The following is a 15,159-nucleotide window of genomic DNA, read 5'->3' on the forward strand; positions in this document are numbered from 1 at the left end:
CACAGAGAAGACAGCCGTGCCCCCAGAGATGCCAGTCTGAGGGGGGAGACACAGCCCCTGCCCCCAGAGAGCTCCCTGTCTGATGAGGGAGACATGGCCCCTGCCCCTGGGCACTCCTTGTCTGATAGAGGAAACACAGCCCCTGTTCCAGGAAGCTCCCTGTCTGATGGGGGGAGACTCAGCCCTTGCCCCCAGAGAGTTCCCTGTCTGATGAGGGAGACATGGCCCCTGCCCCTGGGCACTCCTTGTCTGATAGAGGAAACACGGCCCCTGTTCCAGGAAGCTCCCTGTCTGATGAGGGAGACATGGCCCTGCCCCTGGGAGCTCCCTGTCTGATAGAGGAAACATGGCCCCTGTTCCAGGAAGCTCCCTGTCTGGTCGGGGAGACATGGCCCTTGCCCCCAGGGAGCTCCCTGTCTGATGGGGGAGACACAGCCCCTGCCCCCAGAGAGCCTTCTGTCTGCTGCAAGACATGCATCTGCTGCCGTAGGAACACACCATGCCAGACAGGAAGACCCAGTGCTTGCCCTCAAAGAGCTATCAACCTGAGGAGGGAGCCTCAGTCTGCACCTCCCCATTGGAGGTATCCCCAGCCTGAGGGAGGTTCCTAACCCCAAAGATAATATAATCCAGGGATCCTTGTAAGACATTAGCCAAACCAGAAATATAGAGGGAGAGTGCGGGGTCTTTTAGAAAGAAGCAGAAATGAAGGAGAGCTGGAAGAAGGAGAATGAAGGAGAGACAGGAAGATAAGCCGGTGCCTCACTAAACTGTAACTCAGCTTTCTGGAGGCAAACCTGGCCCACGACCTCCTTCTCTGCTGCTCCTATTCTGTTCTTCAAACTGGCACATGGACCTCCCATTCCACCAAATGAGCTAGTTCACCAGGAAACACACCTTCATTTGAGTGGACAAGCGTCAGTGTTCATCTGAAAGAGAAGAGTGCTGGGGTGCTAGACAGCATGGTCACTACGCACAGGTGCATGCACACACACACACACACACACACGTGCGTGACACACACCAGCCCCACCGGGGGACACCCTGGAAGTTGAAGGGGTTGGGATGCTGGAGAGTGGCAGGTACACGTGGGAGGGGCACAGAATATTGGTGCTCTTCAGTCTCCTCAAATTTCATGTCAACCAAGGTGCTCTCATGAGGACCATATCTGGGTCTGCCCACCATTTTCCTGACCCCTTTAAAATCACAAGTGTTTCCTTCCCAGACCCCTGGAGTCCCTGTGACTATTGAAGATGCCCATCCCCCCCGGCCTGGGTGATGGGAGCTGCCTGCAGGGGAGGCTCTCAGGAGCCCACCCCACCCCATCACAGTGCACCAGCAACTGAGGAGGACCCTGACACATAAGCCCAGCTCCCTCACTCCAAGGATGGAGACCCTGCAGTGCGATCCCCATTGCAGAGCTTCCCCCCGTGATCAGACTGAATTCAACTCCATGTGAAACCACTTGCCAGGGCTCTCAGTGAATCACCTGCACACGCCTCCCTGTGTCCAGCTCTGCGTCTGTAGAGCCTGCCCCGAGGCACCAAGGAAATAAAACGTGGAGTCAGAAAAGCTGGCTTCAAACCCTACCTTCTTAACGGGCAAGTTACTTAACTTCCACAAGCCTCAGTTTCCTTGTCTTTAGAATGGGAGTGATAATAATAATAAGGTACGAGACTCCAATAAAATCAGGAAAGAAGTCTGTTACCTGCTAAGAAGCCCTATGAGCAAGACTGTGGTGTGGTGATCAGTACAGCCTTTGGGAGAGCGCTGTGGGTGGAAACCCATCCACAATACCCATCCCCCCAAGCGCCTATTCATTACCCCGCCAGAGGGGCTGTTCCATGGGTCAGCCCCGAGACAGTCATGAGGACATCCCCAAACACTACATCCTTCCCTGGATCACTGGCACAAACCAGACAATCCCTGGATCAATATAAATCCTTAAATGCATTTCTATTTCCAGATTAGTAGCGTATGTTAATACATTATCAGTAGACAAGGGTAGGGCCTATGCTAAATATACCATTTTAACATTTCATGAAGACCCTTTGGTACTTTTGGTTATGGCAAAAAGTCTGTTCTTTTACTCCAAAGCCATTACGATTCCGTATGTTTTAACCCATCCTCCCTCAGCTGTTCACGGTCCCAAGCGAAAGCAGATTAATTTTGTTAATATGGCTGCGCCGTGGGGCGCCTGGGTGGCTCAGTCGGTTAAGCATCTGCCTGTGGCTCAGGTCATGGTCCCAGGGTCTTGGGATCAAGCCCCATGTTAGGCTCTCTGCTCAGCATGGAGCCTGCTCCACCCTTTCCCTGGCTTGTGCTCTCAAATAAATAAATAAATAAATAAGTAAAATCTTAAAAATATATATATGGCTGCCCTTATTCCATAACCAATGACTCCCTTAGCCTCTTCAAAAGTTTTTCATTTCATTCATTCATTTGTGCAGCAAAAATCTGGTAAGCACCTACTACGGCGGTGTGTTAAGCACAAGAGGTACAGTATTAAGCAAAGTGGGTGTCGCCTGGGTTCCCCCCAAGGCAGAGCCTGAGCCAAAGGCATGCACGCGGGTAGTCTAACTGGGAGGTGATCCCAGAGGGTAGGAGACAGGGACAAGAGGGGCGACAGGAGAGACCAACGACACAAGGACTCGCTGTCGAGTTGGCCAACGCTATACACAGCTGGGCTCGCTCTGCTCGGACTCCCGAGAAGCAGCTCAGACGTGTCCACCCAGAAAATGAAACGGAGAAACATTTATCCATCACCATTGTCTCCACCGTCTAGGGAGAGCCACACTGGTGTCACCTCCTCTGCAATTCCACATTGGTATATGGGTTCTGCTTGGGGTCTCTCACCTCAGTGTCAGAAAAGTCCTGGGGCAGGAAGCCAGAGGCCTGGGGCTGAGTCAAGGTGAGACCCTGTCAGATCACCTCTGTGCAAAGCAGGTCAAGGCCTGCGTGGAACTAGTTGCCACAGTGGGGGTTGGAGTAAGATGCGGCCATGAGAGGCTATGAGCTGAGGCCCAAGAGGTACCAGTGTAAGCTGTGAATGACAGAAGGAGGAGGAGCTCACCAGAGACAGGTGAGTGGCAAGAAGTGCTTTCCAAGTAGAGAAAATGTGCAAAGGCCCTGAGGCCAGAGGGGACATAGAGTGTTCGGAACACTAAAAGGCCAGTGTAGCTGGCGCTCAGGGAGAGAACCAGGGGTGGGAGATGAGGCTGGGAAGGCAGGAAAGTGCCAGACAATTCCGGCCCATGTTAAGGAGCTGCAAATTATCCCAAGAGAAATGGGAGCTCCTGAAGGGTTTTAAGCAGGTGTAGAGAGAGGCTCACTAAGAACTTTGTGTTTAGGGGCGCCCACGTGGCTCAGTCGGTTAAGCATCTGACTCTTGATTTAGGCTCAGATCTTGATCTCAGGGTTCTGAGACTGAGCCCCACGTTGGTGAGAAAGGACTTGGTAGGCTGCCTCAGTGGTCCCAGACCCTTCCCAGCTTCACCTGTCCCTCCTGTGTTCTTGACATTATTCGTAAACCTTGATCCTGGGTAAGGTCCCTGAGTCACAAAAGTCTTATCTGATCATTCAATGTTTTGTGTCCTCTCAGCAGGATACTATATGCTCCAGTCTCATCTCCAGCTTCATTAAATGCCAATTTTCTCTGCCTTTCAGGCCATTGTCTCTCACAGCGCTTATGTTTTTACATTCCAACTACATCTGTAAAGTCTCCAAAATTCCTTTGTCCTTGACTGCATCCTAATGGGTAGCTCAGAGACTCACATCCTATCAGCCCAGCAGGAGTTCAACGTCTCCTCTGGTGAGGACGCCTTTTATTAATTCTGCCTGGGTCCCTCCCCTCGAAAAGGCCTCCAGGTTTCTAGAAATTGTGCCCATAGAACAAGTTACATTTACCAAGAAATAATTAAAATAGTTTTCCCAACTTTAAATTAATCAAACACCTTCATAACTACGAGTCAAGAGCTTCTGACCAGCGTGAAGCTACCTACCATGTGAACTTGACAGCATTTCAGATGAAAGCAGAGAAAAATTGTCTCAACATGGATAAATGTTGAACGGGAGATGGGAGGAGGATTCTTTTTGAAATTTTGGAAATACTTCTTAAAGGGATCCCAGGTTGGAAACCACTGCTATATATATATTCCTTTATTCTCATTCACTTTGTTCCTCGTCTACCATTCCTGTGACCCTTCAGAAAGCTCTTCGATTTTCCCCAGTTTATTTGCTCCCACCTTAGTTCTTCCCCACCCACGGGATTTTAATGTCAGCAGCAAGCCTGAAGCTCACCATGAATACTGATTTTCAAATCCCATGTAAAAATGCAAATACTGTCTTCGGGAGAACCCCAGGGGGTGGGCCTCTAAACCCCCCCCCCATGGGCCCTTTTCTGTGCACCTGGATGCCCTCATTGCTTTGGGCCCCAGCAACCCTCTGTGTGGACCCAAGCTCAGCTTCCCACCCCTCTCTAGCCGGTATTCCCCAAAAGGAGGTAAACAAATAGATCCATGGTAAGCGAGGAGAAAAAAATTAAATCTCCTATTTGTATTACTTTATCAAAAAGGAGAAAAATAATCTTTATTAAATACTTAGTGTACATGGATAAGCAGCACATGTAATGTTAATACATTATTAACAAATTTACACGTATTGGAATGGAACTCAAAACTTTTCTTATGAAGAGCAGTGGACGATCCAAAAAATGTAGATGTCACTGCTGAAAATATTCTCCCCATCACCCTATCCTCCCATCTCCAGTCCTACTGCCCTGGGTATTTTTCTAGCTGTCACCTCCCTCAAATCTCCACTCTTACTATCTGCTTCAGACCTCTGGGTTGCTCTCTGCCCAGTCTACTGGACTCCTTGTGTACTCATTGGCCATCAGCTGGGCCTGCACCCTGCTACTCAGGTGCGTTCCAGAGGCTCCCGTGCCCAGACCTGGCTCCTGGACCCTCAGCCCAGCTCAGAGCCCCGGGTCTCTACGTTCATGGTAATTGTGGAGTTGAGACACATCAACAGTATAATAATATCACTTGAAATGTTACACAATGTAGTCCAAACTAGAAACAGTCTAAATACCTACCAGGAGGATTTTGGAGAAAAAAATTATGGTATATCTACAAAATGGTCTATTATGCAGCCATTAAAAATATATTGTCTAGAAATTTTTACTAACATGGGGAAATTCTCAAGCTACACAATCAAGTGCAAAAGCAGGCCTCAAAATCTACGTAAAGTGTATTCTGTCCAAAGGAAACATACAGATGGCCAACAGATATGTGAAAAGGTGCTCAACATCACTAATCATTAGGGAAATGCAAATCAAAACCACAATGAGATACCACTTCCTATCTGTCAGAATGACTATCATCAAAAAGACAAGAAATAGCAAATGTTGGCAAGGATGTGGAGAAAATGGAGCACTGTTGGTGGGAATGCAAACTGGTGCAGCCACTGTGGAAAACAGTATGGAGGTTCCTCGAAAATTTAAAAATAGAACTACCCTATGACCCAGCAATTCCATCACTTCTGGGTATTTATCCAAAAGAAATGAAAACACCAACTTGAAAAGATATCTGCACCCCCATGTTCATTACAGCATTGTTTAAAATAGCCAAGACATTGAAAAAACATATGGCCATAGATGGATGAATGGATAAAGATGTGTGATGAAATTCTCCCAACAAACAAAAGCCCAGGCCCAGATGGCTTCCCAGGGGAATTCTATCAGACATTTAAAGAAGAATTAATACCTATTCTCCTCAAACTGTTCCAAAAAATAGAAATGGAAGGAAAACTTCCAAACTCATTTTATGAGGCCACCATTACCTTGATCCCAAAACCAAAGACCCCATCAAAAAGGAGAATTACAGACCAATATCCTTGATGAACATGGATGCAAAAATTCTCACCAAAATACTAGCCAATAGGATCCAACAGTACATTAAAAGGATCATTCACCATGACCAAGTGGGATTTATCCCTGGGCTGCAAGGCTGGTTCAACATCCGCAAATCAATCGACGTGATACAATACGTTAACAAAACAAAGAACAAGAATCATATGATCCTCTCAATAGATGCAGAAAAAGCATTTGACAAAGTACAGCATCCTTTCTTGATCAAAACTCTTCAGAGTATAGGGATAGAGGGTACATACCTCAATATCATAAAAGCCATCTATGAAAAACCTACAGCGAACATCATTCTCAATGGGGAAAAGCTGAGAGCTTTCCCCCTAAGGTCAGGAACGCGGCAGGGATGTCCACTCTCACCACTGCTATTCAACATAGTATTAGAAGTCCTAGCCACAGCAATCAGACAACAAAAAGAAATCAAAGGCATCCAAATCGGCAAAAAGGAAGTCAAACTCTCACTCTTTGCAGATGATATGATACTGTATGTGGAAAACCCAAAAGACTCCATCCCAAAACTGCTAGAACTCATACAGGAATTCAGTAAAGTAACAGGATATAAAATCAATGCACAGAAATCAGTGGCATTCCTATACACCGACAATAAGACAGAAGAGAGACAAATCAAGGAGTCGATCCCATTTACAATGCACCCAAAACCATAAGATACCTAGGAATAAATGTAACCAAAGAGGCAAAGGATCTGTACTCAGAAAACTATAAAATACTCATGAAAGAAATTGAAGAAGACACAAAGAAATGGAAAAACGTTCCATGCTCATGGATTGGAAGAACAAACATTGTGAAGATGTCAATGCTACCTAGAGCAATCTACACATTCAATGCAATCCCCATCAAAATACCATCTACTTTTTTCAAAGAAATGGAACAAATCATCCTAAAATTTGTATGGAACCAGAAGAGACCCCGAATAGCCAGAGGAATCTTGAAAAAGAAAAGCAAAGCTGGCGGCATCACAATTCCGGACCTCCAGCTCTATTACAAAGCTGTCATCATAAAGACAGTATGGTACTGGCACAAAAACAGACACATAGATCAATGGAACAGAATCGAGAGCCCAGAATTGGACCCTCACGTCTATGGTCAACTCATCTTTGACAAAGCAGGAAAGAATGTCCAATGGAAAAAAGACAGTCTCTTCAACAAACGGTACTGGGAAAATTGGACAGCCACATGCAGAAGAATGAAACTGGACCATTTCCTTACACCACACACAAAAATAGACTCCAAATGGTTGAAAGACCTAAATGTGAGACAGGAGTCCATCAAAATCCTAAAGGAGAACACAGGCAGCAACCTCTTCGACCTCAGCCGCAGCAACTTCTTCCTAGAAACATCGCCAAAAGCAAGGGAAGCAAGGGCAAAAATGAACTATTGGGATTTCATCAAGATAAAAAGCTTTTGCACAGCAAAAGAAACAGTCCACAAAAACCAAAAGACAACCGACAGAATGGGAGAAGATATTTGCAAATGACATATCAGATAAAGGGCTAGTATCCAAAATCTATAAAGAACTTATCAAACTCAACACCCAAAGAACAAATAATCCAATCAAGAAATGGGCAGAAGACATGAACAGACATTTTTCCAAAGAAGACATCCAAATGGCCAACAGACACATGAAAAAGTGCTCAACATCGCTCGGCATCAGGGAAATCCAAATCAAAACCTCCATGAGATACCACCTCACACCAGTCAGAATGGCTAAAATTAACAAGTCAGGAAACGACAGATGTTGGCGGGGATGTGGAGAAAGGGGAACCCTCCTACGCTGTTGGTGGGAATGCAAGCTGGTGCAACCACTCTGGAAAACTGTATGGAGGTTCCTCAAACAGTTGAAAATAGAGCTACCATACGATCCAGCAATTGCACTACTGGGTATTTACCCCGAAGATACAAATGTAGGGATCCGAAGGGGTACGTGCACCCCAATGTTTATAGCAGCAATATCCACATAGCCAAACTGTGGAAAGAGCCAAGATGTCCATCGACAGATGAATGGATAAAGAAGATGTGGTATACATATATACAATGGAATATTATGCAGCCATCAAAAGGAATGAGATCTTGCCATTTGCAACGACGTGGATGGAACTGGAGGGTGTTATGCTGAGTGAAATAAGTCAATCAGAGAAAGACATGTATCCTATGACCTCACTGATATGAGGAATTCTTAATCTCAGGAAACAAACTGAGGGTTGCTGCAGTGGTGGGGGGTGGGAGGGATGGGGTGGCTGGGTGATAGACATTGGGGAGGGTATGTGCTATGGTGAGCGCTGTGAATTGTGCAAGACTGTTGAATCACAGATTTGTACTTCTGAAACAAATAATGCAATATATGTTAAGAAAAAAAAAGAAGAAGATAGCAGGAGGGGAAGAATGAAGGGGAGTAAGTCGGAGGGGGAGACCAACCAGGAGAGACGATGGACTCTGAAAAACAAACTGAGGGTTCTAGAGGGGAGGGGGGTGGGGGGATGGGTTAGCCTGGTGATGGGTATTAAAGAGGGCACGTTCTGCGTGGAGCACTGGGTGTTATGCACAAACAATGAATCATGGAACACTACATCCAAAACTAATGATGTAATGTATGGTGATTAACATAACAATAAAAAGATGTGTGATGAAGATACACACACACACACACACACACACACACACTGGAATAGTATTCAGCCAAAGATAAGAAAGAAATCCTGCCATTTGCTACAGTGTGAATGGACCTTGGGGGCATTATGCTAAGTGAGATAAGTCAGAGAAAGACAAATACTGTATGACATCTCTTATATGTGGAATCTTAAAAATAAAAAAAGAATTCATTGATACAGAAAACAGATTCGTAGTTACTAGAAACAGGAGGTGGGTGGGGGTGGGCAAAATGAGTGAACTGGTCAAAAGGCACAAATTTCCAGTCATAAGATAAATAAGTTCTGGGAATGTAATGTAAGCAGGGGGACTGTAGTCAACAGTGCTGTCTTGTGTATTTGCAACTTAACACTGTATTATATACTTGAAAGTTGCTAAGAGAGTAGACCATCAAAGCACTCATCACGAGAAAAAAAATTATAACTATGAGAGGTGATGGACACTAATTAAACTTCTTGTGGTTATCATTTTGCAATATAAACATCTATCAAATCATTATGTTGTATACCTAAAACCAATACAATGTTGCATGTCCATCACATCTAATTAAGAAATAAAACCAGATCAGAAGGCATTCTTTTTTTTTTTTTAAGATTTTATTTATTTATTTGACAGAGAGAGAAAGCGGCAGAGGGAACACAAACAGAGGGAGTATCAGGCTTCCCGCCAAGCAGGGAGCCCGATGAGGGGCTGGATCCCAGGACCCCGGGATCATGTCCCGAGCCGAAGGCAGACGCTTAATGACTGAGCCACCCAGGCGCCCCCAGAAGGCATTCTTCAGCTAGGATATAAGAAACATGTAAACTCTGACCAGCAGACAGTTTTTCAAATTAATCTCAATCTCCAGGTATATATAGTCAATGGCAAAAAAAAAAAAATCGTATTTTTCCAGAATGTAAATTCGCTTCTCTGCTCACTGGGTTTCAGAGTATAAATTTTATTAATAGAAGTACCTGCCAAGGGTCAGGTTCTAAGAGACATATTATAGTTTACATCACTTCCTGAAGAAAGAAAAAAAAAGCATAATCAACATAAATATGCAAACATGCATAAGAAAAAAAGCCCGGGAAGAAATATGCCAAAATGTCGCTAAAGGCTTCCTCTGCCTTCATTCACCAATTCAGTTAAGTGTTCACTGATGCTCCTTATGTGTTGCAGCATTGAGCTCAGCCCTGATTTATGGAATCATGGCTGATTTTGGTTCGCTGTACATTTCTGGGTTTTTCTAGTTTTCTATAAAGAACGAGTTTTACTTTTACAAAAAATAAAACAGAATCAAACAATATTTTTCTTATGAAAGCTCATACCATTAATCTAAAGACTGTTTTGAATATCTGAATTGTATGTACTGATTCCTGCTTGCTTACATTTTTCTTACCCCTTGTAAAAACCTCTAGGGGGTAATTGGGTATTATTTTTTCTAGAGAAATGTGCCTCTTTTCCTGGGTAGTTCTTCTCTCTCGGAAGTTAGGGATCTTACTTCTTATCATCAGTTACACTCCCCCCACCTTAGTTTTCCAGAGCCCCCAGAAAACTAGTGACTGAGCTCAAATTAGCCAGCAAACGGGCTGTGACACAGCACCCACCCCCATCTCCACTGGCATCCAGACAAAGGCATTATAGCTCCAAGAGGAAGGACTGAGGTGAGACAGGCAGGAGTTGCCTCTTGGCATGGTGGTTAAACCACAAAGTGGGGAGACTCCTTTCTCCAGGGAAGTCAGGGGTGGGCAGGGTAAGAGCAGGCCTCCTTGGGACCTCTTTGCAGCCCAAGGAAACCAGTGTGCCTCCCTGGAGTCCCGGGTAGGGTCTGGTCCCCAGGGATTACTGCTGAGCTCCAAGGCATCCCTCAAACTCCCCACTGCCAAACAGAAGTGTTTAGACACAAACCCGAGACCAGCTGGCTGGGCTGACCCTAAATGCACCCCTCATCTGGGAGGCGGCTGTGGTCAGGACCAAATGGCCTCCATGCCACTTGGGATCAGAAGGGTCTCTGAAGGGGCAGCTCCTGATGCCCAACGACAGGCCTGGAACAGAAGCTCTCACACCTCGGGGAAACCCCAGTGAGGTCCACACTTCTCACTCACCCATCCTAACCCCAGTCCATCCAAACTCCTCCCTGGCTTCTTCCTCCCGGCCTTAGCCTGAGTATCACGGCCCCCTTCCTCCATTCCGTGGCCCCTGCTCCCCGCCTCGGCCTCCAGGCTGCATGTGGGGCTGGGGAGGCCGAGGAGGGCACCCCAGCCCACCGCTCTCGGAGCCACAGAGGGTAGGAGGCAACATGCATGCAGACCGGGCCATTATCCCAGCATGGGGAGAGGGGGGCTTTCCCCAGTGTCCAGAAAGAGGAATGACAGATAGGGGCCAAAGCCATGGTAAGTGCTGAGACCCTAATATATACACACGCACACGTGTGCACGCACACATCATAGACACACACCACACAAGCATGCACAAGTGCACACACTCACCACACATACGTACACAGATACCATACATGTGCACACACAACATGTGCACACACATTTGTGTACACACACCACACACATACATATGCCCTGCACACATCAGAGCAATCAACACCCAGCGCCGGCTTGGAGGCCCATTTGGACCCCTGTGTTTTTACAATGAGATATTTAGTAGCAATGAAGAGCAATCATGTCTGCGGTGAGTGGGCCCTACAGCACTCACCGCTAAGGTCAAGTTCCATTCTCCTCGGTAGCAGCCACTCAGCCGGAGTGAGAAAGGGGGAGTGCTCCAGCCCCTGCTGCTGGCCCGGCAGACTGCTCCCCATCTCCCACCACTCTCAAGGCCCGGCTATCCTAGGCTCCGCTGCACCTGCCTCTGGCATCCCGCACATCCTGCCCCCCAACCCCAGCCTCTCTCGGCCCTTTGTCAGCAGCAACACCTCAGTTCCCAGCCAGCAACCCGACAGAGAATTCTGAGGAAATCCTTTCCTTTCTGGAGGCTGCCCTTTGTGCCTGTGGCTGGGTTTCCTTCAGGACTGACTGCCCAGCAGGGCTGTGCCCTCCTCTGCTGGAGCTCTGGTCCCCAGGGGATGTGAGCATCCTGTCAGAGGGACACAGCCGGGCCATGCTCGCACCAAAGCAGACGTATGAAGAATACGTGAATGGGGTAACAGGAAGGACACCACTCTCTTTCAGCCTTGCTGACCTGGCCCTTCTACCCTCAAGGGCCTAATAGAACTCACCAGAGGCATCTGGCCACGTGAAACAGTGCTATTCCCCGACCCCACACAGCCAGCACCTCTCTTGGCTGGGGAAAGCCCTATCCTCAGTTCACACCTGAGGGAGAGGGGCTCCTGGAGTCTTAGCCCCCAAACATCAGCCCCAGTTCCCCCTACTCTCTGCCAGCAACCCCACAACACCTCTGCTTTGCTCCTTTGCCTTCTGCAAAGCTCCTACCTGCGTGAGCCTGTGCGCCCTGCCACTCTCTTGGGGGGCAGCAGTAGAGACCATGGTAGAGGTCAGAGGTCAGAGCACTGACCCATTGGATCCGAGGGCCTGCCTCCCCTGCAGGCCACTGCACCCTATTTATAGAACATGATCAATCCTCCACAGCAGAGGGGGACAATCACTTTGATTTGCACCTACCACTGTCTGCTTGCTCAAGAGGCCGCAGGAGTCCACTTTTGTTCTTTCATTTGAAACTGGCAAATAGGGGGGAAGCAGGGTATCCAGGTCAGGCTCTGGAGTCCCAGGGGAGGAACTAGTGCACAAGGCCTCAGTCATCCTCAACGCAAACTATGAGTGCGGGCAGGGTGACCTCTCAGATCCCCTCCTGTGCCACAACTCGGCCTGCTTACAAGAAGGAGGTGATCCCCAGGAGCACTCTGACCCCAGAGGGAAACTGAGCCAGGCAGTGCCAGCTATGACCCAAGCACCCCTACAACTTCCCCCTCGCCCCGCCTAAATTAACCTAAATGAGACTCTACAGAGCTTAGAAGCAACCACCCAAATCAAATAGGACAAAGAGACCACACAAGCAATGCAGTGATGCGTGATTCTTAACTGGAGCTTGGTTTGGGGAAAAAACGGTTATAAGAGACATTTGGGGGACAATAGAGAAAGCTTTCATATGGACTGGGTATTAAAAAATGTTAGGAAATTACTGGGGCTCCTGGATGGCTCAGTCGGTGAAGCATCTGCCTTCAGTTCAGGTCATGATCTCAGGGTCCTGGGATCAAGTCCCGTATCCGGCTCTGCACTCAGTGAGGAGTCTGTACCTCCCTCTCCCTTGGTCCCTCTTCCCGCCTTGTGATTTCTCTCTCTCTCAAATAAATAGTAAAATCTTGAGGGGGGGGAAGGATGTTTGGAAATTACTAATTTTGCCAGTTGTGATAATGTTCTCGTGATTATGCAGGAAAATGTGCTTATTTTTGGAGATGCATGCTGACATGGTTAGGAGTGAATATCATGATGTTGTAATTTACTTTAAAATTATTCTGCAAAAAAAGATCATAGATGAAGTAAGTATACAAAAACATCAATGATTGTTGAATGTTGGTCATGGTATATGGATTTTTAATTGTACTATTCTTTCCACTTTGCTATTCCTTGGCAGATTTTCGTAATAAAAAGTTAAAACAAAACAAATCAAAACACAAACACTTTTTTTAAAAAGGAAGAGTCACAAAGAATGTTTCCCAGCCTTGCAGTGCCAGGGGCAAACTCAGATTTTAGCTACTCAATGAGTTCTAGTAGAAAGGGCTCATGCACTGAAGTCAGAGAGCCTCAGTTCAAGGCCAGCACGGCCCCTCCTATCTGTATGAACAGATCTTCTTTCAGCCTCAGGTTTTGGGGGGTTTTTTTAGAGAGAGAGAGAGTGTGTGTAGGCACGCGCCTGTCTGTGCATGGGGTTGGGTCGGGGGGAGGAAGGTGTGGGACAGAGGGAGAGGGAGAATCTTAAGCAGGCTCCATGCCCAGCATGGAGCCCAATGCAGGGCTTGATCTCAAGACCCTGAGATCATGATCTGAGCCAAAATCAAGAGTTGGATGCTTAACCAACTATGCCACCCAGGTGCCCCTAGCCTCAGCTTTTTCTTATATGTAAAGCAGATATATTAAGACTATCCTCACCAAGTTCTGAGAACTCAATGAATTTTTACATGTGGAAGTATATAACACCCAATGGGTCCTCAATAAACATTCATTCTTGTCCTTTCTCTTCATCTCCCCTACTTGGTAAGAGAGTCAGTCTAGCATGAGGCAGCAAGATGCAAAAGTTAAGGATTTCCACTTCCCAGAAGATAATGAAAATGCACTGTCCCCTATTCCTCCTGCTGGGTCCAACTAAAAACTCTGGACATTATACGTAAAACAGTCATAAGAAGGAGGAAGGAGGAAGCAGGCCAACTAGGGACCTCAAGATCTCACATGAGGGTGATTTCCCTGGGTTTTTAGAGGACAGTTTAAATCTATTTTTGTTTGCAACTTCTGCATCAAGCAAGAATTATAAATCTGTGTTGATGGGCACACAATGTATAAAGATGTAATTTGTATGACAAATAACAGCACTAAAGAGAGAAAGAGAATGGAGTTATGCAGAAATAAAGTTTTGCATACCATTGAAATGAAGTTGATGTTAAACACTATATTATAAATAAGAAGGTTATAGGGATGAAAAGGATACAAGGTTCTATACTTCACTCAAACTGGTAAAATGAACCCAGAAACCTGTCATAAGTTATGTCTACATAATGAAATACCTTGAGCAACTCCTAAAAAAGGCTATACAAAGATATACACACAAAAACACCATAGATAAATTAAAAGGAATTTCTAAAAAGTGTTTAAGTAACCTCCAGAAGGCAGGGAAAAGAAAACAGAGAAATGAGAAATAGAAACAAACAAAAAACAAAAATAAAATGATAGACTTAAGACCTAAGAAATCAATAATTATAGTCAATGCCGCTGGCCTAATGACCCGCGGCCAACAGCCGGTGCATTCTGCGACCCCCAACCATGCCCGCGGGCGTGTCCTGGGCCACGTATCTGAAAATGTTCGCTGCCAGCCTCCTGACCATGTGCACCGGGGCCGAAGCGGTGCACAGGTACTACCGGCCGGACCTGACAATACCTGAAATTCCACCAAAGCCTGGAGAACTCAAAACGGAGCTTTTGGGACTGAAAGAGAGACAACATGAACCTCAAATTTCTCAACAATAGAAACCTCAAAATACTTAACTCTGCCAAGAACTCCGTGAATAATATTATAAGTATTAAATATATATTTTTAAAGTTAAAAAAAAAAAGAAATCAATAATTATATTAAATGTAAATGGCCTAAATACACCAATTTAAAAAGAGACTGGGGGAAAAAAAAGGTGGCAGGGAGATTGAGATTGGCAAAGTGGTTTAAAAAACATGCCCCACTAGAGTGGCTAAAATTAAAAATAGTGACAACACCAAATTCTGGCAGGGATGTAGAGAAACTATGACTAATATATAACTTGTGATAAAATAAAAGGGTAGAGCCACTCCGGAAAACAGTTTGGCAGTTTCCTTAAAAACTAACCATGCGGAGAAATGAAGACATGTTCACACAAAATCTAC

The 15,159-nt window shown here is 46.1% G+C and overlaps 1 protein-coding gene and 1 pseudogene across 2 annotated transcripts in view; one reads left to right on the forward strand and one right to left on the reverse strand.

The window, feature by feature from the left end:
- Positions 1-15,159, reverse strand: part of MEGF11 (multiple EGF like domains 11) — a 342,902-nt gene that overhangs the window by 284,636 nt on the left and 43,107 nt on the right. The window lies entirely within an intron of this gene.
- On the forward strand, positions 14,533-14,786 carry LOC112833330 (ubiquinol-cytochrome c reductase complex assembly factor 6 pseudogene; annotated as a pseudogene).

The sequence above is a fragment of the Callorhinus ursinus genome, unplaced genomic scaffold, assembly GCF_003265705.2.
Source record: "Callorhinus ursinus isolate GAN/ISIS: 27379988/994484 unplaced genomic scaffold, GSC_fseal_2.0 scaffold25, whole genome shotgun sequence".
Classification (NCBI taxonomy): Eukaryota; Metazoa; Chordata; class Mammalia; order Carnivora; family Otariidae; genus Callorhinus; species Callorhinus ursinus.